At 50.4% G+C, this 25,230-nt stretch overlaps 1 protein-coding gene across 2 annotated transcripts in view; it reads right to left on the reverse strand.

Moving 5' to 3' along the window:
- Positions 1–25,230, reverse strand: part of HSPA12A (heat shock protein family A (Hsp70) member 12A) — a 174,956-nt gene that overhangs the window by 52,027 nt on the left and 97,699 nt on the right. The window lies entirely within an intron of this gene.

The following is a 25,230-nucleotide window of genomic DNA, read 5'->3' on the forward strand; positions in this document are numbered from 1 at the left end:
AAAACAAAACAACAAAACTCCTGGTGTGAATCGCTACAGCAGGATGCTGCTGCTGCTGCGTCACTTCAGTCGTGTCCGACTCTGTGCAACCCCATAGACGGCAGCCCACCAGGCTCCTCTGTCCCCGGGATTCTCCAGGCAAGAATACTGGAGTGGGGTGCCACTGCCTTCTCCCTACAGCAGGATAGGAGGAAACACACCACAAACTCCTGCTAATCTCCGTAGCACCCCCTGCCCATCCCCACCATGTAGCAATGCAAACGTGAGTCCTTCCAAACCCTCTCCTGAGCTGAGGAGGGGATAGCAAGCATCAAAACCATGTGAATCCCAGGAAATAATACACATATTACGTTTAGGGGCCATGAGGAGGCCACACAGAGGGCCCCAGATGCCAAAACACTCAGCTCCAACTCGGGTGCCCACACCCTGGTGCACGCCTGGTATTTGGGCCACGTGGCTTCCCAGGATCCCGGGTTTCAATCTCTAGCGCCCGGGCAGGCAAGAACCGAGGGCTAAGGAATGGGACTTTGCACCCTGGCTGCTACCTATGGATGGCCAGCTGCCCAACCTTGGGCTTAGGAAGCCATCCCACCCTCCATAAGCCCAGAGAGGTGTTTCTTGGCTTTCCATTGCTGCTGTGCCCAGGGTCTGTCCCTCCCGGCACCCAGACCTGCTTGCTGCACTAAGTCTAACCGTACGCTGTGGCGGCTTCAGACTTCATCATTATCTTTAACAGCTCCATCTGGAACTCAGTTAATCAGCAGCTACCTCCTCTTCGGAGCAGAATGGTCAGATGCAGAGTGACCAGCCTGCCTCCCACTCCAGGCACATCCCCGCCCACTGAGCTGGAATGTCTGAGCACAGGGCAGTGACCTCCGGGAGGGGCCCACAGGAATGCCTGGGGCTGGGAAAGCAGCAGCTGGTCACGGGGACATCCACACAGCCCGTTTCCCCCCCGCCTTGTCTCCCTGCCCCTCTCTCTCCACAGACCTAATCCAGGAAGATCCCCAAGGTGTGGCCACAAGTCTGGGGACAGTCTGAGCTAGTGAATGAGAAGACTTCCAGAAATAACCGTGCAGCAGGGAAGCTGGCAGGGGCCACAGGGCATCACTTCAGCATCCCGGCAAGTCCATCAGCAGAGCAGACAAGGGCCCCAGCCCCCGTGTGTCTGCCCACACCCTCCCCGGCCCCAACCCCACTGGGCCGCCATTTGTCTTGTCCAGTGGTTACACATCACAGGAGTATTTAATGTGTGAGGATCCGACTCTGAGTTCTCAGGCCACTACAGAGCAAGTGATTTCCATTTAAATATTATAATTAAGAACACTGGAAACTTCTATCTTGCTCATGAACTCTTTATTAGACACCATGGTAAGTGCCATGGGGGACTGAGGTCGGAGGGGGCAGGCCCAGTATGGTGAGGTTCGACTGGCCTCTTGAAGGGCAAATTTGCTGAATGAATGAGATGGGGGGAGGGAGCTCTAGGCAGAAGGAAGAGCACAAGCAATGACACAGCGGTGGAGAGCTTCCCAGAGGCCTTGCACCCTGCCTCCAGGCTGCCCCCCCGGATTGCATCACAACCACCAATCTCATCAGGTTACCCCAGCCTCAGGCACCTGCTGTGGCTCTCCCCCACCTTCGTATCAGACCTAACTCTTTAACCAATCAGACAGCTCCATTAGCCCCTCATTACTGCCTCCCCCATCATGACAGCCCCCAGACAACCCCTGCACCAGCTGGGCTGTGTTCTCTGCCATCTGGGAAGCCATCTGCCATACCCCCGGCCCTCTTGTGCACCTGTGCGCAGGGAGAAAAGGCCCCACTAACCTTCCTGTAGGAGGAACTGACCCTCGTGGCTGCCTCCAACCAGGCACAGCTTTGAGCTACTCTTCCAGGGGTGGGAGACGGGATCAAGGTCACAGAGTTAGCCGGGCTGATAAAGAACACCCGGTTCCACCCTCACCAGCTCTGCCACCGACGGGACTCTGCCCTGGGCCTCAGTTTCCACAGCTGCAACCTGGGCTAATGACCACTCCTCATCACAGGGCTGTGTGGAGACCACTAGGGAAGGCCTGTGAGAAAACGCCAGCCCCAAGCTGGGTGCGGAGCAGGAGTGTGTGTGTGCCAAGTCACTTCAGTCCTATCTGACTCTTTGCCACCCCATGGACTGTAGCCCGCCAGGCTCCTCTGTCCATGGGATTCTCCAGGCAAGAACACTGGAGTGGGTTGCCATGCCCTCCTCCAGGGGATCATTCCCAACCCAGGGATCGGACCCACGTCTCTTATGTCTCCTGCACTGGCAGACAGGTTCTTTACCACTAGTGCCACCTGGGAAGCCCCAAGAAGCACAGGCACACCCATCATCCCCAGCGCCAGGGCACACACCTGCTGGCTGAGGTTCTCCACCTGACAGCCACTAAGCCGCCTGGACCAGAGGAGGCCCTCCCCCACCACGTGCCCACCCCAGAAACCACTGCAGGCAAGTGAGGTGGCCAGCCGGGCTGAGCCACACTTGTGCTTCACAGCCCAGCATTTCTGCTTGAGCTGACCATCCCCACCCTGTGAGCCAGCAACTCCACCACCAGGACTCTACCCGAGAGACACGAGTCTGTGTACACATCCACTAAAGGCTCTGTTCCAGAAGGTTCACAGCAGGTTTTTCATCATCGCCCAAACCTGGAAACAATCCAAACATTCGTTCACAGGAGAACAGATGAACAAAGTATGGTACGGCTGTGCACTGAAATACTACTCAGCAATCAAAGGGAGCAGAATCCAACACACCCAGCAACATGAACAAACCTCAGAAGCACTGCATTGACTGGAAGACCTTGAACGTGAAAGAACAGACGCTCTCAGCTTCCAATCATATGAAGTTCAGGCACATGTAAGGTGAAAGGTGTCGTTAGAACAATGGTTAACTCACAGCAGAGATAGAGACTGGAATGGGGCATAAGGGAACCTTCTAGAATGATGAAGATGTCCTCTGTCTTGCCTTGCATGGCAGTTATGCAGTGTATCTGCCTCCTATTTCTGCTGTAATAAATTATCACAAACTCAGTGACTTCAAACCAGACAGTGCTGGAAGTAAGAAGTCTGACACAGGTCTCACCAGGCCAAATCAAAGTGTCTACAGGACTGCATTCCTCCTTCTGAAGGTTCCAGGGGAAAATCCATTCCATTGCCTTTTCCAGCTTCTAGAGGATACCTGTGTTCCTTGGATTGTGTCCCCTGGCTCCATCTTCAAAGCCAGCAGCATAGCACCTCCCAATCTCTGACTCTGACCCTCCTGCCTCCTCTTTTATGTATAAGGACCCTTGGGGTTACAATGAGCCCCCTGATAATCCAGGACAATCTCTCCTTCTCAAACCCCTTAATGGAATCACATCTGTAAAGTCCCTTTGGCCATGCAAGGTACCGCATGTGAATGTCCCAGGGGAGTAGGACATGGACATCCTGAAGGGCCATCATTGGGCTCATCACACAAGTATCAGTTCAGTTCAGTCACTCAGTCGTGTCCGACTCTTTGTGACCCCAAGGACTGCAGCATGCCAGGCCTCCCTGTCCATCACCAACTCCCAAAGCTTGCTCAAACTCATGTCCATTGAGTCGGTGATGCCATCCAACCATCTCATCCTCTTGTCCCCTTCTCCTCTTGCATTCAATCTTGCCCAGCATCAGGGTCTTTTCCAGTGAGTCAGTTCTTGGCAACAGGTGGTCAAAGTATTGGAGCTTCAGCATCAGTCCTTCCAATGAATATTCAGGACTGATCTCCTTTAGGATTGACTGGTTTGATCTTCTTGCAGTCCTAGGGACTCTCAAGAGTCTTCTCCAACAGCACAGTTCAAAAGCGTCAATTCTTTGGCACTCAGCTTTCTTTACAGTCCAACTCTCACATCCATACATGACTACTACTTGTGTATACCACAGAAGTATATGGTGTGTGTGTGTGTATATATATATATGTATATAAATATATGTATGTATGTATGTGTGTGTTAAGGGGTAAAAACCCATGAACTAAACACTTAACATGTGTAGGCTTACAGTATGTAAATTATACCAATAATAAAAATAAACAGCATACAAGAAGGACACCTGTAACCTGGGCTGTGGGTGTTATATCTGGGGCATGGCATTGCCGGCACCATCTCACTTAATCTTCACACCTGCCCTGCATTATCAACTGCTTTCCAGAAACCAAGGCATGAGGAGATAGAAAACTTTACTTGCAGCTGGAAGGAGAAAGCCAAATGCAAGCCCTGTGTGCCCCCCAAAGTCACCGAAGACGGGGGATGGAACTAAGGGGAGCGGTTGTCCTTTGATGACCCCCTCTTACTTACATGTGGGTAGGAGAACATTCCCCTAACTTGGCTCTAAGGGAAACAATGTGAGTGGGGTGAGAAATGAAAACTCAAGATAGGGACTGTGGAGGTGATGGGAGGCCCACGCTGGGGACCCAAGTGAGGTCCAGAGGGTCAGCATGCTTTAACTCCACCCAACGGAAGAGTCAGAAATCCAGGTGGCTAGGTGACATCCCTCATGCATTCTACAACATTTTATTTATTTTTTCACTTTTGTTTGCGCTGGGTCTTTGTTGCTGCGTGCGGGCTTTCTCTAGTTGCAGCGAGTGGGGCTGACTCTCAAGTTGCAGTGCGCCGGCTTCTCACTGCGGTGGCTTCTCCTGTCGAGGAGCATGGGTTCCAGGGCCTGGGGGGCTTCAGGAGCTGCAATAAGTGAACTCAGCAGTTGCAGCCCATGGGCTCCACAGGCTCAATAGTTGTGGCACATGGGCTTAGTTGCCCCATGGCATGTGCGATCTTCCCAGACCAGGGCTCAAACCTGTGTCCCCTGCATTGGCAGGTGGATTCTTAACCACTGGACTACCAGGGAAGTCCCTCTCCTTCATTTTAATTATAGGCAATGAATTCAAATGGACGAGCAAACCTTTGTCCGCAGGCCTCCAGCCTGCCGCCTGGCGCACCCCACCATGCCCCTCCTACCTGCTCCTCAAGGCGCAGCAGCAGGCAGCACCTCATCCCCTAGAGCTCTCTGCAGTGCGCAGGTGCCTGCGGGGAAACTGCCAGATGGACACAAAGCCGCTTCTGTGAGAAGGGGCCTGGCTGCTCCTAAGGGGCCCACGAGGCTGCTGCAGTGAGCCCTCCTGCATGGAGGCACACACTCCAGATGGGACAAGAGGCCCCGCTCCCAGGTCCCTGCTGCTCCTGCCACTAAGGCGCCCCCAGAAAGAAGGACCCTCAGGCGAGTTTGCCTTTTTGCCAGATGCCCACCTGACAGCACCTTGCTATCTGGGCCCCAGGTGACCTGTGTCCAGGTTCAGACAGCTCTGCTGAGCCACCCACAGCCCAGGCCCTTCAGGCAGCACAGCCCTGAGCTCTAAGAACAGACAGCTCGGTCACTTTTCCAGAACCCTCGCCCCTCAAGCCCATGCAGAGCCTGCACCAGGGCAGTGCCCAGCCCCTCCTGCTCCCTGGATGACTGGTGAAAGGGACCCCAGGGGTCTTGTGGAGCGGCTTTCTGGTGGCTGGAGGCAAAGCACGTGAGGGAGTGTTAGAAAAATTACCCAGGACAAGGATTTTTGAAGAATACAAAAATCCAAGCTCAGAAACCATGAGGTCCACCACCCGCTCTCTCCCGCTGGAGCCTTAACCAAGAACCATATCCTTTCAAGCCTCTGTGTCCTCGTCTATAAAAAGAGGATAACACCCCCTTCCCCACGGAGCTGGGTTTTGTGAAAGCTCGTCTATTGGCTCTGTCTCACATGAAGTGGCAACTCTGGACGGCTGAACACCAAGGGGCTAACAGGGGCTGCCTGTGGGCGTGTGGTCCTGGCTGTTTCTGCCTTTCATCCTTTGGATTCGATTTTCCATGATGAACGTGCAACACTTTTGTTATGAGAACCAAAGTTATCTTCATTTTTTCCCAGTCCCTGCCCAAGACATCATGGGGACAGAGGAGATGTTGAGAATGGGGGTGGGGGTGGGGGCTTGAGCAGGGTTTGAGGCTGGCTTCCACCTCCCCGGGGGCCCTGCTGCTCAGCCAAGGTACTCAGTACTCCTGCACAAGTTCTTACCTACTCCTGTTTTCTGCATCAGGACCCCAGCCTCCATCAGCTTGTAGTGATCACCCGGTTCCCATACTCTGGGGACCACTCTCTGTCTGGCAAATCTCCCCAGTGATCCCATGGGGTAAGCTTTATCTCCCAGCTCCACCCTAGAGATGAGGAGACAGAAGTTCAAGAAGGTTTCCAGGCCTGCCCAAGGCTCACAAGGAGTCTGCCGCAGAGCTAGCCCAGGACTTGAGCCGGTCCCACAATTCCACACTGCCTCCTCTCAGAGATGAGGGCTCAGCTCAGGGACCCGCCTGGAAGGAGCTCTTGAACTGCCTTGACCTCAGCCTCCTCCAGGCCCAGGACTTCAGTGGGTATTGCTCTGGCTCTAATAGTCAACCCCCTGTGCATGAGTGTGTGCTAAGTCGCTTCAGTTGTGTCCAACTCTTGGCAACCCCATGGACTGAAGCCCACTAGGCTCCTCTGTCCATGGGATTCTCCAGGCAAGAATACTGGAGTCGGTTGCCATGCCCTCCTCCATGGGATCTTCCCCACCCAGGGATCAAACCCAAGTCTCCCACGGCTCCAACCTTGCAGGCAGATTCTTTACCACTGAGCCACAGGGGAAGCCCAGTTAACCCCCACATGTCCCCAAATAAATGTCCCCTATCTGAAGTGGGCCATCCTCAGTGCTGAGACAGAAATCTTGCCACCCTGTAAGGGGGCAGGCGTCCTGCTTGGGTCCCAGGCACCACCCTGGGCTCCTAGGTCCTCTGGGCTCCAGCTTTTCCCCCAGCACTGCCCTCAGCTTTAATCAGTCACATCCTGGTCAGGATCCTGCCGTTCAGCTGTCACATTTGGGGACAAGCCTGGAGCTGGCAGTGTGTGTGGGATGACCATACGGCTGCCCATGGGCTCTGGGCCCTGAGGATTCATCTAGGGGTCGGGGGAAGCAGGACAGGGTCACCTTGAGTGATAAGCATATTCACAGATGGAAACCAATCCAATTCTTCTGAGGGTGAACGGCAAAACTAGTTGTGAGCATGGGCAGAGGTATGGAGAGGGAGACGTTTTGCTGGCAGAAGGAGGTGCGGGGGGGGCTGCTATCTTGGGACACGAAACCCCTGACAACTCCCTCATGAGTCACAGGATGAGCCGGGCCACCCCTCCACCACGGTCATTATATTTTTGGCTTCTGTGTTTATATTTTGCTGCTTATTTCAATCTCATTGCTAGTATTTTACTAGAAAGTGGCCTCACCCTTCCCACCCCCATCCACCAAGATTTTTGAGGGGCAATGTTAGCATGACCCCCCTGCATTCTTCAGCATGCTGTATTCTATCTTAAGGTCTTACTCTACAGGAATACATGCCTATTTCATAAGATAGATAAATATATATGTAATATACATATATAATTCAGTGAGGAAGTCTGCTTTTTCCACATAAATATTCATTCAATGCACAAGGCTTAGATCAAAAAATAAGTAGGAGAAAGTGAATTCTGACTTTCCTACTGAACCTGATACATCCCATCCTGTGGGCTCATCTTCCTTCCTAAGAACCTCGGGCTCTGACCCAAGCATGTAGCACTTAGGGATCTCACTGGTGAATGTTCAGGGAAGACCCAAGGAGTGCAGTGGTGGGGCAAAATCAATGTCCACAGCTAGCCAAGTCTTTGTGGGTTCATGTTTAATGAACCATACAAAACCCAAGGGAAGATCTACTAGAAGCTTCTACAGTCTCTCCTTTCCTCTGTCTTTGTCCCTCTCCTTCCCTCTCCTCCATCTCTGTTGTTCCCTCTTCCTCTCTTGCCATACCTGCACGCACACACATACTTATGTGTACACACATACACACACACATATTCCCAGCAGTCTGTCCTGAGATAGGTCTGAAGTACTCAGAAACACTACTGAGCGACTAAGCACAGCACAGCACAGCACATCAGGTCTCTGCTGGGTCTTTGGCACCACTGTTCACCATTCCCCTTGGGACTAGACCATCCCTTCCCCCCAGGTCCCCTCCAGGGCCCACGCTGGGTGCTGCCAGCCCACTGTCTGTACCGTCAGCTTCCTGGTCCTTGTATCTCAACCCAGACTAGCAGAGCCTTCCCTTGCCTTGAGAGACATCATGATGCTATTCTCCCACTAGGTCACTGTCTGCTCTTCATGTGACTGCCACTTTCGAGGATTCTGTTTCTTTATTAGGAAAATTGAAGAGGTCGGCTCATAGATATTGAAAGCCCTATTGTACCCTCCAGCTTTAACCATTTCTCACTCTGATCATCAAAGTCAAACTAACTAAGTGCTAATGGCTCCTGAGGACCCAGCAACTCCTCCCCAAGATCTCCACTAATTCTGGTTCCCTGACGGCTTAATTTACCAAGCATTAAATCCCCCTATTTGGGCCTAATAAAGTATTGTTAAGTTTTTATTTTGCCAAGGACAGACATAAAAACTTTTTATTAAATCTATTATCTGCTATTATATTCAATCCATAAAAGAAAGGAAAATAGGACTATGCACTGCTGCTGCTGCTAAGTCACTTCAGTCGTGTCCGACTCTGTGCGACCCCATAGACGGCAGCCCACCAGGCTTCCCCGTCTCTGGGATTCTCCAGGCAAGAACACCGGAGGGGGTTGCCATTTCCTTTTCCAATGCATGAAAGTAAAAAGTGAAAGTGATGTCACTCAGTCGTGTCCGACTCTTAGCGACCCCATGGACTGCGGCCTACCAGGCTCCTCCATCCATGGGATTTTCCAGGCAAGAGTACTGGAGTGGGGTGCTATTGCCTTCTACTAGTTATCTATTGCTATTAAGAAAAAACCTTTTTAACTCCAAAAATTTAGTGGCTCAAAATGACAATCACTTGTTTATACAGAATCTGCAATTTGGGCTTTTCCCACCTGGGGTCAACTCATGCATGAAAGTCATTTGAAGGCTTAACTGGGGCTAAATGATCCAAGATGGCCTCACTCACTGTGACTGATGTTCTCCTGGGCTGCTGGGTGGGGAGGCTCAGTCCCCTCCGTGTGGCCTCTCCAGCAGGACAGCCCAGGTGTCCTACACAGCAATGTAACAGGCGGGCAAGTCCCAGCGCACAGATGCTCATCAAATCTCTGCTGGCTTCATGTTTGTGGACATCTGGCCAAAACAAGTCACTTGGCCAAGACCCCAGTCAAAGCAGAAGGAGACTGTGCAACAATGTGGTTACCTTTAATATAACAATCTATATCATAAGGGCATATCAGAAATTCTCTTTTCTGGATGGAGTAGATTTAGCCTCATGGAAACCTATGACACAGTTATCTGTGCAACTTCCTCACATACCCATTAGGCTTCACGCATCAGAGCCATTTCCAGCCCAAAGGCTGGTATTTGGAAAACACAGCATCTATTACCATTTTCTTTCCAACTAGACAGAGGTGGCCTCAGAAAGTCTCTCAACACAGCATTCCAGATTCCTCCCAACTCATCAGAGAGGGCACACAAAATTCAAGTCTACTTTCCATTGCTTACGTAAGAGTTTTCTCTTCAGAGAAGTAATCTTTTGAAAGACGACAAGGGAGAAGAAATGCTTAACCCAAAGGAAGATGGCGGCAACTCCAGGCACTGTGGCCAGGGTCAGGTGTAGAACCTTCCTCCATACTCAAACCACAACCAATGGGACCAATCTTAATGTCCTCATGTGCCAGCCAATGAGCCTCACAGACCAACACATCCCTGCACAGATGGCCATTGGCAAGCAAGACCATGGGACCTTCACTTTGGGCCAAGCCACACCAGCCGTGGCACTTCACACAGATGTGGCCTTTGCCTCAGTTCGAGTAGGCATATCAGCCTCTGCCTGGCAGCACTGCCCAGACCTGGGCCTGACCTCTGCACCCTGCAGGTTCCCCTCTCCCTTCTCAAAACCAATGAGGAACCAGCAGAGAAGGACTGCTGAAGCCCCAGCCCAGCCCTGAGCAGGTGATAGCCCCAGGGTGCAGGCTTGGGTCTTGTCAGTGAGATGACCTTGGGGGTCCCTTTCTTAATGGGCAAGGTCTGGGCCTTGGGGTCCTCCCCAACTAAGGAGGGGCCCCCCAAACCAGAAGGATCTGTGTGGACAATTTCTGGATGACAAAATCTCCCCCACTTGAAAATACTCTATGTGCTGATGTGGTTGTGGTTACATGACTGTTCTCACTAGTCAAAACTCATCACACTGAGACCGAAAAACTGTGAGTTTTACCTTTTGTAAATGACACCTCAGTAAGTGCAACTTAAAAAAGAATCTCCCTAGCGGGGAACCACGCTGCACCTGCTTCGTCAGGCCCGCTCCCTTAAATGGCCTTTGTGAGCACCTACTATGTACCTGGTGGGTGCTTTAAATAGTAAAGTTGCCAAACACTGAATGTGCACGTTTTGTGTGCAGGGAAAACCCTTCTTGTGCTTGACTTTCATCTAATTCTCCAGACCACCCTGTAAGGGGTGGTTACCCACACTCTACAGAAAGGGTCGCAGGAGCTCAGAGAGGTTGAATTAACCGTTCAGGTCCAGGCCACACCACCAGCAAGTGTGGGGCCAGGACTCAGATCAGTAATTCCTAACTCAGCTAAGCCTGTTTCACTCCACCAATTTCCCATCCCACGTTAGCTCCAGGCCGGGTATGTTTGGTGTTTTTTATGCATAAAAGAAGCTAAATGACTTGCCTAAAGATCATATTGCTAATAAGAGGTGACATCAGGCTTTGAAACAAGCTGATTCCAAAGCCCCTCTGCCTTACTGCCCATGGGGGACATCTGGGGTCCCTCACACCCCATTCCACCTGCTAGGCCCTCCCTTCAGGGACTATCTGGATCCAGGTGACTCCCCTCCCTTCTCCCATCCTCCTAGCACCGGTCCTAGCTGGTGTCCTGGCCAAGATCATCAGAGGCCCACACCAAGGGATGGCCTGTAGCTAATATCTTTAGACATCTTTCGAAGGCTGGTCTGAAACCAGCAGAGGCCTTTCAAGGGCAATTGTGTGGCCCTAAATATCTGGCTCTGAAGGGACTAGGCCCAGCCGGGTTCCCAAGACAGGGACAGACACCACTGCCATCCCCAGGTCCCCCTTGTTTCCTGGAGGAGAACCCCAGGGAGCTGGTGTAGAGAGGAAAGGTCACGCCTCAGCCTTGTTCCATCAGTCTGCTCCAGCATCCCCTTAGTGGGCCTTTGTGGATTTGGCCAGATACATCCTTTTTATTTTTAATTTTTTTTAGTGATACATCCTTGATGGGCCTTCCCACAGCTGAGTAATAGGCCTCCCTGGAGGGTCCTCACATCACTCCTTGTACTTAAGACAGAACATCTGCTGAAGCAAATGCGTCGGTTGATCATTTGTCGATTGGACAAATGATGTGTCCCTTCTGCTACATCCTAACTCAGGAAACCACAGCTTGACCTGATGCCCACAGCCCCTTCAGAGCGGTCCAGCTGGCCAGCACCACATGGCTGCCATGGCCCAGTGTGCACCAGGGGAACATCCCATGAGTTTGCATTTCATTTCATGGGAGAGGCCCAGAAGTCAACTACTCCACTCATTATGAAATACTTACATGGAAGAATGCAATTTCCTCCATTAAAGAAAAAGGAGTAAAATTTCCAGTAGGGCGTACATTTATTCTCCACCCATATGGAGAATAAATAGATGGTTTACCTAGAAACCATCTCCTGCAGATGACTTATTTGGTTACCAGCACCATAACTACCTGTAGGAGGGTAATTTTCCTCCTACAGGAGGAAAAGGCTGCGGGGGTGGCGACAAGTCAATAATTTATTAATGGCAAAGAGGTTTGGATCGGCGTGCCATCTCTGACTGATGGGGAGAGGCTGGCTGGACTGTTGTGCTAAGGAATGTCGACTGAAAAACACACATGCAGCCTAAAAGCAGAGAGTCATGTTTTATTCAGCCGAAATATTTAGGACTTCAAGCCCAGGAGCGTGTATATTCTTCAGTCGACAAGAGGCGACCTCTAGGTTCAGCTGGAAAGTGTGTAGAGGGTGGGAGCGATCTGGATTCTATTCCACTTGGCTTTGCCAAGTGTTTGGGGGCAGTCTCTTTAGCCCTCCCTGACCTTTGCCCACCTGTAAGATGAAAGGGTAGGCCCAACCCAGTCATCAACAACCCAGGTCTCAAAAGGCTGCAGAAGTCACCTAAAAACTCTGTTTTCTCAACAACATTCATCTCCACTTTGGGAACAGGACTCCTGACGTTTGTGCTGTAAACAGTTTCCTATTCCAACTGGCAGAGATGGCTCCTCAAGGACAAAGAGAAAAGGAACAGAAAGGAAGGAAGTGACCAGAGGAATTCAGCCTTTAGCCCACGGAAACCTGGGGGAGAAACAGACAGAGGCCAGCCTGGGGCCTCCGCATCAGGAGGCTCCAGCCTGCCACCCACATCTTCTGTGTCCCAAACAGGACCAAGACTCTGGGTTCAGAAACCTGTTCCCAGTCACTGAGAAACCAACAAGACCACAGGGTCTGGTTTACCAAAAACAGAAGGCAACAAGGGAAATCACGTTACTGCCAGTTTATAGCAATCAAAGAAGACCAGCAAAACCCACTGCCTTCCAAGGTCTTGGGGGGCGGGTGGGGAGGAGGGCAAGTGGGCTGGAGGAACAAGAGCTCCATCCCAGAGAACTCACTACCTTCCTGGAGCCTTGGTTTTCCTGATGGTCATACTGGAACTTAGTAGGCAAAATTACCCAAAAGGTATGCAAAACATTCAGGAAGTAAAACAGTCTCCATCGCGTGCATGTGCAAGTCCGACTCTTTCCAACCCCATGGACTGTAGCCCACCAGGCTCCTCTGTCTATGGGATTTTCCCAAGCAAGTATACTGGAGTGGGTTGCCACTTCCTTCTCTAGGGGATCTTCCCGGCCCAGGGATCAAACCCATGTTTCCTGCTCGGCAGGTGGATTCCTCACCCCTGAGCCACCTGGGAAGACCTAATATGCTCAGCAATGAGGTGAAAATGAAAGCAGTGCCCAGAGGCTCTTCCTGTTGGCTGGCTTCTTTGAGTCCCTCTCACCACAGGACCAATATTTTTAAATTGACGCTCATCCCACAGCGGAAATGAACACAGACATTTCTGCTACACTGCCATGTATTTTCTTGAAAATCTTCACATTTGACAAAAATGCACACTAAAAATAATAGGCTGTGGGGGAAAAACAGGGTTGGTGCATACCAGTTACAATCTATAGAGCCTAGGGACATCCTAGTCCAGCAGCCAATGGGCCCTGAACCCAACACTGCCCAGTGAATCAGTCGTTGGCTCCTGTTCCTCCTTTGAGATGAAGGATCTCAGGGGCACTCACTTCTTACAGAGACCAATCTCATCAAAATGAAAAGCCCCATCCAGAAGGTTACCTGCACCACTGATTTCTTATAAGGACAATGCCTTCCAGCTCCTTCATCTGCTCTCTGAGCTTCCCCACACAGCTTAAGGGAATGGAAAGCTATGAAAATGGTCACGACTTGCCCTAAAGGAAGGTGCCTCTATACATTTTCAATTTTTTCTTAATTCAGATTGATCTTTAATTATGAGAAAGCCCACCCTGATCTACCAAAACATAAACACACTGGGAAAAATTGCCGATGAGCCAACACAACTTGCATCTATACCCACATCATCTCCCCATTTGTCAATCATAGAAATACATGCTGTAACAATTTCCAGAGTAAGATAATTGGAAGTGGCTTTTAAGATCATTTGACTGTGAGTAACATCTGATTATGGATGTGAGAGTTAGACCATAAAGAAAGCTGAGCACCGAAAAATTGATGTTTTTGAACTGTGGTGTTAGAGAAGACTCTTGAGTCCCTTGGACTGCAAGGAGATCCAACCAGTGCATCCTAAAGGAAATCAGGCCTGAATATTTATTGGAAGGACTGATGCTGAAGCTGAAACTCCAATACTTTGGCCACCCAATGCGAAGAACTGACTCACTGGAAAAGACCCTGATGCTAAGAAAGATTGAAGGCAGGAGGAGAAGGGGATGACAGAGGATGAGATGGGGGGATGGCATCACCAACTCGATGGACATGAGTTTGAGTAAGCTCCAGGAGTTGGTGATGGACAGGGAAGCCTGGTGTGCTGTAGTCCACGGGGTTGCAAAGAATTGGACATGAGTGAGCAACTGAACTGAACTGAACATCTGATTTACAAAGGGCTGATTTCTGGACAATTGCCATGGACTCACAGAACATCTTAAAAAGTGAGACAATCTAACCAACAAGTTGCTTGAAAATGTACAAGATTTAAGGTTTGTACTTTTAACATTTGAGTCAAGCTGACTCTATTAGATTAAAAACAGTCAAAAATTTTTCACAGCACCTCCCATTAAGAGGTGGAGTCTATTTCTCCACTCCTTGCATCCGGCTGGCCTGGTGACTTGCTTTTAGCACTAGGATTCAGCAGAAGTGATTTTATAGGACTCCTCAGGAAGCCACTTATTTTGCAGACATTTCACTAATTTGTTATTAATTTAATAGTTTCCCCCACTTGGGCATAAGTCCTTGATTCAGGTATCAGTGATTCCTTAGGCTCCTGAGAAGGATCTAATTGAGCCCCCAGAATGGCAGTGTCTCCGAACACCCTACCAGGATTTGTTAGAAGCCAAGGGCTTGACTTCCCTGGTGGTCCAGTGGTTAAGAATCTGCCTGCCAATGCAAGGGACACAGGTTTGATCCCTGATCCAGAAAGATCACACATGCTGTGGAACAACTAAGTCCCTGTACCACAGCTACTGAGCCTGTGCACCCTACAGCCCATACTCTGCCATAAGAGAAGCAGTGAGAAGCCTGCACAGCGAAATGAAGAGCAGCCTCCACTTGTGCAACTAGAGAAAGCCTGCACACAGCAACAAAAACCAATGCCACCAAAAATAATTTTTTTAAAAATGTTAAATTAAAAAAAAAAAGCCAAGGGCTGACTAACAACCCAAACTCCAAGAGGGCATCATTCAGTAGGTTCAAGAGGAACCCGACAGATATGCAACCCAGAGGAGGAATAGCTTGCAACATTCACATTGCTCTGATGATGCTGAAGGTTGTCTAACTATCGCACCTAAATCTTTCTGACTGTGGTAGACAGTCCCCCAAATATGCCTATGTTCTAATCCCTGGAGTCTGTGAATATAGAAAAAAAGGACTTTTGCAGATATGATGAAATTCAGGATCTTGGAAGAGGGGGAGTATCCTGGATTGTCCAGATGGGCCTAAATAAGAGATTCCCGTACAAGGGTCCTTGGAGGAAGGAGGTAGGAGGGGCCGAGTCAGGGAGAAGACATACACGGGAAGCAGACTGGAGTGATGATGTACTTGAAGATGGAAGAAGGGGCCACAAGTCAAGGAATGCAGGTGACCTCTGAGCTAAAAAATGCAAGGAAGCGTGTTCTCCCCTAGAGCCTCCACAAGAACACAGCTCTGACAACACCCTGATTTTACACCAATGAGACCCACTTTGGAATGACTTCCAACCTCCAGACTATAAGATAATACATTTGTGTTGTTCTATGCCACTGCCTTTGAGATCATTTTTATGATGGCAATAGGAAACGAATACATTGGATAATTCTTCTGGGCTACAGGAATGTAACTTGGAACCATTATTCATAAGAACAATAACAGCTAATAATAATAGCTAATATTAATTTAGTGTCTACTTTGTGGTTAGCTTTAAGTGCTTTTCTTGTGTAAACTCATTTAATCCTTACAAAAACCATATGAAGTTAATCTATATTTCACAGATGAGAAAATTGAGCCTTTAAGAGGTTATGTAACTTGCTGCTTTGTTAGTCCCTTAGTTGTGTCCGACTCTTTGTCACCCCATGGACTGTAACCTGCCAGCCTCCTCTGTGCATGGAATTCGCCAGGCAAGAATACTGGAGTGGGTGTCCATTCCCTTCTACAGGGGATCTTCCTGACCCAGGGATAGAACCCAAGTCTCCTGCGTTGAAGGCAGATTCTTTTCCATCTGAGCCACCAGGGAAACCCCACTTGCTAGGGCCACATGACAGGCAAAGGACAGAGCCCAGAGATGAAACCAGGAGGCCAGGCTCCAGGTCCCATGTCTAGCCATTACATCTCCCCAATCAAACCAACAATAATAATAATCAATTGTAGCCACTTCCTGAGCCCCCACCAGGCTTCTGCCCAGCCCTGGACATATCGTCTCTCATAGCACCCCGATTGTCACAGCATCCCAATGGAGCAGTATTAATCATCCTTGTTTTCAGCAGGAGAAACTGAGGCCCAGCAACATTACACCCAGATGTTAAACACATCTGAAGCCAGAAGTGTTAGAGGCCAAAGCACAGATTTAACTACACACCCTCCTGCCTTCCTCGTCCCACTTGAGGTCCAGGTGGCTGAGAAAAGGACAAGGATAAATGACACAACCACGTAATTCACCTTCCAAACTGAGATACTCAGAAAGTGAACGGAGTCATTATTAATACTGTCACTGACAGGAGGCATAGACAGGAACTGTCCATCTGAGGGCGGAGGCTGGGGAGCCCTGGATAGAGTCCTGGATACAAAGAGTCCTCATTCCTCACTGGTGACCCAGTCAGAAACCCATGTGGAGCTCAGAGCCTTGGTAAAGGACCAAGTGGAAACTAAACGGCCAGCATCCTGAGACACCAAAGTGGTGGTGGAGACACTGAAGTCTCCTCCAAAGCCGGGGGCCTGCTGGACAAGAAGCCACACTGCCTGGGGCTCAGGCTGGGTCTGCTCCTTCCCAGCACTGAGATCTTGGCAGTACCCCTTCTCAGCCATCCTTTTCCTCTGAGCCTCCTGGGTGAAACTCAGCCTCTGATAATTGCTGGAGCTCCATCCACAGGATTCATAATAGTGAACAATAATAGTGGACAACAGCAAACACTCACCGTGAGTCAGGAAGTATACTCAGCACTTAGCAAGGGTTATAGGAGTAAATAAAATCCACTCTGGAGTAGGCACAAAGGTTATTCCCATTTTACAGATGTGGAAACTGAGGTGGGAGAGGGAGTAAGGAACTTGCCCAGCATCCCACTACTGGTACACAGTGAAGCTAGGATTGGAATTCAAGGTGACGTCCCCTGTAAATTCCCACTGGAACATTCTCTCTTTCCCACCTGGCCAACCCAGAGCCATACACTCCAGTGCAGAGACACCCCACCCCCAACCCCAAGGGAGGGCCCCAATTTCCCTGGTGGGCAGGGACCAGGCAGTCACAGTTCATACTAATTCTCACCCAATTATAAGACTCACTGATGGGCTGTTCAAACATATCCCCAGGCCCCATTTCCCTGGTGGGCCTAATTTCAGAAAATCCAAGAATGAGAATTCTAATGACCCCTCCCCAGGTGATTCCTAAAGCTTTTCTCATCCTGTTCAAGTTCCTCGTGAGTCTGATTCTATGAAAGAGTCTAATGATCCCATGTCCTTGACTGCCTGTAAAACTCTCCAGTCTCCATCTGCCCCCAGAGCACAGTCTTAGCACAAAACCTTCTCTGGGCAGCAGCATCTGACTAAAGTTTATTAACTCTGTGTAAGTTCCATAGTCCTAACCATTTGGGCTATGGTTAGGGCTTCCTTGATAGCTCAGTTGGTAAAGAATCCTCCTGCAAGGCAGGGAGACCCCGGTTCGATTTCCTGAGTTGGGAAGATCCTCTGGAGAAGGGATAGGCTACACACTCCAGTATTCTTGGGCTTTCCTGGTGCTCAGCTGGTAAAGAACCCGTCTGCAATGCAGGAGACCTGGGTTCAACCCCTGGGTTGGGAAGACGTCCTGGAGAAGGGAACAGCTACCCACTCCAGTATTCTGGCCTGGAGAATTCCATGGACTGTATAGGCCATGGGGTCACAAAGAGTCAGACACGACTGAGCCACTTTCACTTTCCCTTTACCTTCTGTTTATGGCAAGTGATACAAGTTTTCTATTGTGGAAGTGATATAAATAAGACTCTTATAATAAGTGCATTACAAAAACAGTAGGTCAATTTTTTAAATAATCATACAGTACATTACAGTTTGGGCAGTCAGTACACATGGTGGAATCAAAAACGGGGAACCTCAAGTGGCCGACAGAGAAGAAAATGGCAACCCACTGCTGTATTCTTGCCTGGGAAATCCCATGGACAGAGGAGCCTGGAGGGCTACAGTCCATGGGGTTGCAAAGAGCTGGGCACCAATGAGCCCACACTCACAACACACACAAGTGACTGAAGACTGAGAAACAGTTCCCTGAAGATAGGAGGTGTCTGAGGAGGCTTTTCGGAGAGGCTGAGTTCTCTTCTAGCAAGAGCCCACAAGAGCAAGGTCACAGAGAGGGCGACGCACTTAATTCGATTCAGCCTCAGTTTCCCCTTGTGTAAAACCACGCACTTAATGGAGAATTTATGAGAATTAAATGAGATGATAAAAGTGAAGGATTTAACACAGTGCTGGTGCTGAAAACTCCCTGCTGACTCAGACAGTCCAGCACTGGGGAGTGGACCGTGGCAGCTGCTCCCGGCTTTCCTCCCACCACGTGCTGAAGTCCCAAGTCTGAAATGCACACATGTGAAAACTCACTGATTCTCAAACTTGTCTGCTCCCCCAAAGAGGTCCAGATAGAATAGTTTCTGGGATGGGCATCAGGACCAGGGCACCAGGAATTTTAAAACATTCTCCAAGTACTTCTAATAGGAAGCCTGGATAGAGAACCACCCATGGTAACTAACACCAGGGAGTGTCCAGTGGCCGAAAAGTGTGGCTCCTGACACCACCTGTTCCAGACCAACCCTGGATGACAGCTGCACTCATTCTTGCTCCCCAGCAATGGAATCTGCAGAGTTGAGAAAGTATTGAAAGGCATTCAAAAGAGCTTTCTGCCCACCCATGATCTTCACTATTTCCACAACAGAGCCAGCAGGCATCACGCGCCCCTTTCACTGACCAGGCAAGGAATGCTGAGGTGGAACCAACCAGGAGTCTTAGGGCTCCAAAGCCACTTTGCTCCTCCAGCCCTCTGCACCTCTAGGGTACATCTGACCAAGAGCGGGGACTGGGATTTTTTTTGCAATAAAAGGAATGCAGAGGATTTGCAGAGTCCAGTCCATTGCGGTGGGGTCAGCGTCGTTTCTGAGCAGGACTTGCTCTTCCAGGTCATCTCGTTGGCCCACCCTGCTCTCCTGGCGAGGCCCAGACCCGGGTGGGAGGCGAGGGCTCCCAGCCACATGCTGCTCATTCATTAAAGCTCTGGTTCCTCCCTGCCATTCTAATTATGCGCCGCGATAAGAAAGACGCTTTCTCCCTCACCAAAGAGGCCTATTTGTGTGAGAAGAGCATTTCGCCCCCACAAGATTGAGTCGTCACTCACAGCCTTGTTGGAATCAAAGTCGCATCTTTTCAAGGGTTGACGGAGCCCCACCCACCTCCCTCTCCAGCTTCCACCCACTGCTGAGCATCTGAGTTTCTAGAAGCGCCCACTCCCCTGTGGAGTGGGCAGGACTGTAGATGCCATTCCCTACTGCAGTGCTCCCTCACAGCTTGCTGACTGAGATGCACTTGACACACAGTAGGACATTTGTTGAATGCCTTCTGTTACTGTATGCCCTTCCTCAGTTCAGTTCAGTTCAGTCCCTCAGTCGTCTCCGACTCTTTGCAACCCCATGGACTGCAGCACGCCAGGTCTCCCTGTCCATCACCAACTCCCAGAGTTTACTCAAACTCATGTCCATTGAGTCGGTGATGCCATCCAACCATCTCATCCTCTGGCGTCTCCTTCTCCTCCTGCCTTCAATCTTTCTCAGCATCAGGGTCTTTTCAAATGAGTCAGTTCTTCGCATCAGCTGGCCAAAGTATTGGAGTTTCAGCTTCAACATCAGTCCTTCCAATGAACACTCAGGACTGATCTCCTTTAGGATGGGTGGTTGGATCTCCTTGCAGTCCAAGGGATTCTCAAGAGTCTTCTCCAACACCACAGTTCAAAAGCATCAATTCTTCAGGGCTCAGCTTTCTTTATAGTCCAACTCTCACATCCATACATGACCACTGGAAAAATCATAGCCTTGACTAGAGGGACCTTTGTTGGCAAAGTAATGTCTCTGCTTTTGAATATGCTGTCTAGGTTGGTCATAACTTTCCTTCCAAGGAGTAAGTGTCTTTTAATTTCATGGCTGCAGTCACCATCTGCAGTGATTTTGGAGCCCCCCAAAATAAAGTCAGCCACCGTTTCCCCATCTATTTGCCATGAAGTGATGGTCAGAGAAGGCAATGGCACCCCACTCCAGTACTCTTGCCTGGAAAATCCCATGGACGGAGGAGCCTGGTAGTCCATGAGGTCACTAAGAGTCACATACAACTGAGAGACTTCACTTTCACTTTTCACTTTCATGCATTGGAGAAGGAAATGGCAACCCGCTCCAGTGTTCTTGCCTGGAGAATCCCAGGGACGGGGGAGCCTGGTGGGCTGCCATCTATGGGGTCGCACAGAGTCAGACACGACTGAAGTGACTTAGCACTAGCAGCAGATGGGACCGGAACCCTTCCTAAGAGTACGGAAATGAAAGGCATAGTCCCTGCTCACATTGAGAGAAAAGGGACTGAGAGAAAGAGCACAAGCTTTTAGGCTCCAATTCTAGCATTCAAGATACCAAGTTCCTCAAAGGCCTCAACTGCCTCATCAACAAAATGGGTTAATAATAACACTCTCCAACCTCATAAGGTTATTGGGCTTCCCTGGGTCGGGAAGATCCCTTGGAGGAGGGCATGTCAACCCACTCCAGTATTCTTGCCTGGAGAATTCCATGGACAGAGGAGTCTGGCAGGACACAGTCCATAGTGTCGCAAAGAGTCGGACACAACTGAAGTGACTCAGCACGCACACGTAGGGCTGTTGGGGAAATCAGTGGAATATTCACAGGTAAAACTGAACATGAGTTGGGGTCACGGAGGGTTAGTACCAAAGGTTCTGGACCACACAGAAGAAGGAGTCTAGGAAGTGCTACCTGAAGTGAGTTTTGAAGGATGAGCGGGAGTCTGCTAGAGAAAAGTGAGGATGTTCCAGACAGGGGGATCTGCATGAGGGCCAAAGGAGAGGACAGGGCTCTGGGAAATGCAGGAGACGGTTTGGCAATCATGCACAAGGGGTACATCACAGTGACAGGGGACACAGCTTCCAGGCAGGTATGGACAGGGATGTGAATCCCATGACTACAGCCCTACCTAATGATACCCAGAGCATCACTTCAACCTTTTCTCGGCTCCTCTGGGAGCCACAACCAGCAGCTTCCACGTCCACCTGTAGTTTAGTGGCCAAGGAAAGTGGAGCGACTAGTCACGCTCTATTAGTCACATACTCACTCACCCAGACACTCAGCACAATTCCCTGGGGGCCCCGCATGTGCTGGGATACCACCTCCTGACCCTCCCTCAGCCCGTTTCCAGCTGTGCCACGCCAACCTGGCAGCTTTTTCCTCAGCAAATTGGGGGTAAAAGAGCCCCCTAGTAGAGTCATTCTTCCAGTAACAAATGTGTGTGCGTCCTCAATTGCTCAGTTGTGTTGGGACTCTTTTTTTTTAAGTTTATTTTTTAATTGAAGGATAATTGCTTTACAGAATTTTGTTGTTTTCTGTCAAACCTCAACATGAATCAGATAGGTATGCATATATCCCCTCCCTTTTGAAACTCCCTCCCATCTCCCTCCCCATCCTACCCCTCTAAGTTGATACAGAGCCCCTGTTTGAGTTTCCTGAGACATACAGCAAATTCCCATTGGCTATTTTACATATGGTAATGTAAGTTTCCATGTTGCTGTCTCCATACAGTGCCCGACTCTTTACGACCCCATGGACTATAACCCACCAGGCTCCTCTGTCCATGGAATTTCCCAGGCAAGAATACTGGAGTGGATAGTCATTTCCTTCTCCAGAGGATCTTCCCAACCCAGGGATCCAACCTGAGTCTCCTGCATCTCCTACACTGGCAGGCGGATTCTTTACCACTGCGCCACCAGGGAAGCAATAACAAATGTGATCAGGGCTAAATAAGATAATTCAATACTCTCAGATTTTAGAATAAACTAAGTCCTCAGTAAACGTCATTATTTTAAATGGTTACTTTTATTATGATTATCAGGATGGTGGGATTCCCTGGTGGCTCAGACAGTAAAGAATCTGCCTGCAATACAGGAGATCAGGATTCCATCCCTGGCTCAGGAAGATACCCTGGAGAAGGGAATGGTAACCACTCCAGTGTTCTTGCCTGGGAACTCCCATGGACAGAGGAGTCTGGTGGGCTATAGTCCATGGGGTTGCAAAGAGTCAGAATCCCATCTCCGGAAGTCCAAAGCACCACCTTCAGAGTTACCCTCAACCCTGGCAAAACCCCTGCTGACTGTGCATTTTCTTACCCTCCCCCAAGCCTGGAGCCAACTACCTGGCTTCCACTGATCACATCTAGGCCTGACTCGGTCACCACAGGAGCTAGTCCAGCCTCAGTCACCCCCACCCTGCTGCATCTCATCTCATCCTTCTAGGACTCCAAGTGTCAACCAGCTCAGCTCTTGGCTGGGGCAAGACTGAAGGTCATCTCAGCCTTTTTGGTCCAAAGCTCCAGGGGTTAAAGGGTGGCCCTTCTGATTTTATAAATTAACTAGTTTAAATGTTCTATTAAAGAAATTTGCAAGCACATACAAAGCAATCAGAATAGTAATGAATGGTCATGTACCCACCACCCAGCTTCAATTACTACCAACCTGATATACTTGTTTCATAGGCACCTCCCCACCACCATTCCCACTTGATTTATTGGTAAAAGCTTTATGGCCAGCCCTTCTAGCATGCCCCAGCACCCAGGGCTCCCACTGCTCACAGGTCCCAACCACTTTGATGTCTCTGGCACCAAAAGAAACCTTGAAATAATCCCCTGAAGAACAATCATCTTTATGTCCCTAACAGAATGGTAATCACTGGCCCACAGGGGCTATACAGGATGGTGGTGAAGGGCTGGAGCCCTGGAATCAGACAACCTGGGTCCAAATCAATACTTATTAGATGTGTGACCTTGGATAAGTCATTCTACCTAGGCTTAGATTTCCTACCCAGTAAAAGGGCAATGCTGGTCACAGGTTTCTGGTGCAGCTTCAAAAAATAAAATAACACATGTTCATTGCCCAGCACAGAATATGCAGTGAGGAAGCCTTAGGAATAGATGTGTCAGGTGGTGGCTAAGCAGGCTTTGCTCTTATGAGATACTATTAATATCTCTCATTTTATAGATGAAGGGGTGGAGGCCAGAGAGAAGCAAGGAGCTACCAGGGACACTCTTTCTGTATCCCAAGTCCATGTGCCTGAAATTGTCACTGTGCACTTTGAACCGTAGAGCCCTGAAAGTGAAAAGACACTCTAGAAAGGACAGGCAACAGTGGCAGGTGGCCCAGCACATCCAGCATGTATCCACATCCTGGATGGGGAGGAGAGACAACTACACAGTGCCTGTGTGTGTGTATGTGTGTGTGTGTACGTTTGCAAGGTGTGTGCTAAGTCGCTTCAATTGTGTCCCTACTCTCTGTGACCCCATGCACTGTAGCCCACCAGGCTCCTCTGTCCATAGAATTCTCCAGCCAAGAATACTGGAGTGGGTTGCCATGCCCTCCTCCAGATCTTCCCGATGCGGGGATTGAACCCTGAGTCTCTTACTTCTTCTGCATTGGCAAGTGGGTTCTTTACTTCTACCACCACTTGGGAAGCCCATGTGCAGGGTAAAGGTGCTAAATTCCATTTTTACCAGATAGAGTGGGGGTGGGGGAGGTTAGTGCACATTTCTGCTCACTCTGTGATTGACAAGCCCTATGGCCCACCTTGCACTGGGTACAGCCATTCACTCTTCTAACAGGAAAAGCAAGAAGCTGGTTCCCTAACTTAAGCTTTAGCAATCCTTAGCCTTTCTGATGTCCCTCCCTTTCATCCTTTTTTTTTTTTTTTTTTTTCCAATTTAAAGGGAACGGGTGGGGAAAAGATAAATCAATCCAGTTGCTGAGTGATGTTCAGACAAAAGACATCCTCCAGCCCACTGCGGGCGTTTGTCACCTCCTCCCCAGGAAGAGGAGGGGAGGGGGGCAGATTCGGGATGTTGCGTTTGGGCCCCGCCTGGACTCTCCACGTCCCTCCCGGGAGTGAGCGGTGTCAGGATCTCCCTCCCCCCAGCGCTCCCCCACCACTGCAGTGCCGAGTTGGGAGGCACCTCCCAGATCCGCAGGAACAATGGGCTGGGGAGGGGGCAGGTGCGGCTCCAAGCGCAGCAGAGGGCGGGGGACACCTCCACAGACCCCAGGACCGGGAGGACACTTCTCGGGGCGGTTGTGCTGACCCTTGACTCAGTTTCCCCAGCTCTAGTCGGGTCCCCGCAGAGCCGGGCGCTCCTCCGCTGGATGCATTTTCTCTTATGCCTCGGGCATTTCGATTTCATCCGCGCTAAGAGGCTTGCCTAGTAGCTCCGGAAACAGCCGCCGGGCTTCGCTCCTCATCCCGCAGCTGCTCCTGCTGAGGCTTTGCAGGTCAGGGACGCGCGGCAGCCTCCTTGCGCCCAACTTTCCCCACTTGCGACCCGCAATCCTGGCCAGCCCGTCTCCTCTACTGGCGAAGCCCTTATTTATAGCTCTGGGCTCCAAGAGCTGCCCTTTTGCTTTCCCCTGCTTCCAGGTCCCGTCTCTCTCCTTACCCGCCCTCCCTCCCCTCACTTTCTGAGCCCGAGCCACGCTTCCCCCAAGAAAGCAGCCCTGGCACATTTGCGAAATGCGAGAGTCTGTCCTCTGCACCGGGCGCAGTCTCCTTTCCGCAATCCCGGGCGAGAGGTGGCCGCTTCTCTCCTCCTCGGCCCTGAGAATCCCCGGGGGATGGGCGGCGATTGAGAATGGGCTGCAGTAGGGCCCGGAACTACAGCCCGCACTCAGGGCGCGCCGCTCCCGGCCTCGGCGGGGTGAGAGAACAGGTCCAAATCTCTGACTCCCTCTGGTTCCCACCCCCGCCTCGCTGAATCACGAAAATGAGCGGTCGGGGACGCCGTATCACCCGAGGCAGGCCGTTTAAATGGCTAGCGCGGGCGTCCCCCGCAGAGCACTCAGGGGATGCACAGGGGAGACGATGCTCTTCCAGACTCGCACTGGGCC

The sequence above is a fragment of the Bos indicus genome, chromosome 26, assembly GCF_029378745.1.
Source record: "Bos indicus isolate NIAB-ARS_2022 breed Sahiwal x Tharparkar chromosome 26, NIAB-ARS_B.indTharparkar_mat_pri_1.0, whole genome shotgun sequence".
NCBI lineage: Eukaryota > Metazoa > Chordata > Mammalia > Artiodactyla > Bovidae > Bos > Bos indicus.